The sequence below is a fragment of the Artibeus jamaicensis genome, unplaced genomic scaffold, assembly GCF_021234435.1.
Source record: "Artibeus jamaicensis isolate MK-2021 breed Jamaican fruit bat unplaced genomic scaffold, CSHL_Jam_final contig_233, whole genome shotgun sequence".
Lineage (NCBI taxonomy): Eukaryota > Metazoa > Chordata > Mammalia > Chiroptera > Phyllostomidae > Artibeus > Artibeus jamaicensis.
This window is the reverse complement of record NW_026521486.1, coordinates 60,410,156-60,413,252: the sequence shown is the minus strand read 5'-3', so window position 1 is coordinate 60,413,252 and position 3,097 is coordinate 60,410,156.

Below are 3,097 nucleotides of genomic sequence, written 5' to 3'. Positions count from 1 at the left end.
GATTGCTTATTTTGAAATTTGTATCTAAACCACAACTCGCTTGATTTTTGAGAGTGATTGAGAGTGTGTTCAGTGAGCATGACGTTTACCTGTGAGCCTCCAGGACGCCATTTGGACACGGGGTGGACGCTCACCGCCGTCCTCTCTCAGGTCCGAGGCTGACGATGTCTTTTTAGGGAGTGTGTGAAAACAGCCTAATTTGTAACCGAGGAGACAAAATATTTTATATAATCACTTTGTACATTTGGACATATCAGAAAACACTTACTTTCGAGAAAGTAAGTTCACTGGTACTTCACTGTGCTTCCAGTAGATTCAGTCGGGTGACCTTTAAAATCCTTTGCCCACCCTTTGATCTAGCAGCAAAATTGCAGTTTTCTTTCTTTGCAAGTCGGCCTCTGAACTAGACTTCCCTATCTGTAAATGGGGGTAAGGAAATGTGGGCTGTTTTTCCAAGAATATATGTAAGAATGGGATGAGATCATGCACGTAAAAAAGGCTCTGAAAACATACGTGGGTTTGAAAGCTGTATAAATAAAAGATGGACCACTCTTTTCTTAAAGGCAATGCCTCTCCTGTTCTCGTCTTTCTCTTCAGGTCCGTGGCAAACCTGTGCTTCGTCACTAAGTTTGAACGGCACTTAAAGTTTAACTAGTTTAGAAGAGGAGGCAGATAAATGCTTAACCGACACACCTACTCTTCTTAATTTAGAATCTTTGTGGTTCTTCGTTCTCAAGATTTTATGGTTGGTTGATAGCATCATTTCAGTTCTATATTCAAACTGATTTGTGTGTGTGTGTGATCTCTGAATTACTGAGAGAGGTGTGTTAAAGTCTCCAACTGTGGTTGTGGATTTTTATTTCAATTTTTGCATTTTGTATTTTGAAGCTCTTTTATTATTAGTCCAATATACATTTATAATTTTTCTGTCTTCTGCACGTATTAACCACTTAGCATTACAAAGTTTCCTGCTTTAGTTCCACTACTACTGCATGCCTTGAAGTCCATTTTTTATCATCATTCCAGCTTGCTTGTGCTTACTGTTGCTTGGTGTGTTCGCATGGTATGTCTTTTTCTATCCTCTCACTTCTCATCTATTTGTGTCTTCATTTTCAAACTGTCATAGTGAGAACTAAAGAGAGAAGACCGATTAAAAAGAGCAGTAACCAACTGTGTGCTCTCCAATTTAATAATATCTGCCTTTTCATTTAAGTATTTAGTTCCTGTCTCCTATATATTTTTTTCACAGTGAAAATTTTGCTGATGGTATCTTCAAAACATCATTTCATATGCATGTCTGCCCTTTTTCCCCCTTCATATTTGGAGTTAGATCAGGAAGCCCGACCGGCTTTAGCTTAGTGCAGTTTTGTAGTGGTAGTGTTCAGCGTTTTATGAGGAGGCAGTTAACAGTTTTCTGGATCAAACCGGTGAAATGGAGAGACTTCACCTCTATTCGCTTACCTTGAAGAGCAGTTTCTATGGGAGTGGCTGGATGAACACTTGGTTCTTATGCCAGTTTTTAAAATAGTGAGTGAGTTCCCTTACACCGTCCAGAGATAGCAGGGAGTTACTTTTTAATGTTTATGAATTTGTGAGGATTTCTGTCTCTTAAGATTTTACACTAAATTTTCGATTAAGCAGCCATTTCCCCCCTTGCCACAAAACACTTTAATGTAAAGATGGCCTTCCCTTATTCTTCATGGTTAATTTTCTCTCTTGATTCCTACTGATGATTTTTTCTTCCCCCTTTTTCCTCCTTTTCTCCCCTCTTCCCTCCTCTCCCTCCCTCCCTTCCTTAGTTTCTGACATCTTCCTCAGCAATTTCACTTTCGTCCCTCCTTTCCCATGCCTCGCAGCCAGGACATACCCCGGTGGTCTCTGACCCAGTTTTGGAAAGTAGCATCAGAAAGTATTTCTTTTGATGATTTTGCAAGTAGTCAGTCTTTCCCAAGCAGCCACAGAGGAATACACAGTGGAGAAAAGTTCAATGTTAACACAAATGGGGTGACCACAAGTGAGCTCCACCTCATGAGCCCCAAGTCATTTAGCCAACTACAGCCAAGCTGCACCGGGTGTGTGAAGTAGATCATTGGGCAAGAAACTTGCTCAGAACTAAAGTCTTTCCAAATGCATTTTTTACTAGAATTTTTAGTATTAAGTAAAAGATTATTCTTAGTCTATTTGCTATAATTCACCTGTGTAAAACATTACATTAGCTTATGATTTTATTTTTCCTTCAAGTAAATGTTTAACAGAATAGATTTTTCTTCCCATCTAATTGAGAAAGAAAAAACTCGGCGTGTGACTCTAGAGGAAGCCCTGTAGGTTGAGTCTAGCAGTTCCCACTCCACTTTCCTACTGTTTTCTGTTACTGATGCAAGTACTTCATGGCCATTGGCCTGAATCATTCTAAGCTGCTTCTCCAGAGAAAATGAATCAGAAGCACTAGGTTTCTGCCTTTGGAGACTTCTCTCGAGATCATGTAAGGCTTCTTTAATGCAAGTATTTTGACTTGTCTGTGTATTTTTTCAATCTGGTTTTGATTTTTTTTAAAAAAAAATCTGTTTCTGGGTTACTTTAAATGTAAAGCCATGTGGTACATGCAAGATATCAATGCTGACAATAGATGCAAATGGGATCCCACATCTGCACTGGGCCGCACTCTGAAGGAGGATAGCTTTGACAAGCAGTGGCAATAGCAGGAGAATGTAGGTGGTACTTGACATTGACCTAGCAGAGGAAGATGGTCATTTGGACTTTGGCTAACTTTGTCCCTAGGGGCAGGAACTCTGCTTTTGCTGATTTTAAAAACTAGAGAAATTCCAGAATCTAGCCAAATCTGGAAATCCAATGGCTCATTTGATCTGAGAACTATAATAATTTAGCTGATCCAACTTTTAGATTAGGTCTAGACTTATGTTTTGTCTGTTAAGATAATGGCAGTGCACGGCACCCCTTGAGCCCTGGACCTTAGCCCCCATAACCCCAGACTAAGCAAGGTTTAGAGAGGTCCCCAAAGCAGATGCAGATGGAGCATATGAATGACACTTTCTCGTATTCAACGTTCATGTAACAATCACTACACATCGACTGTGCT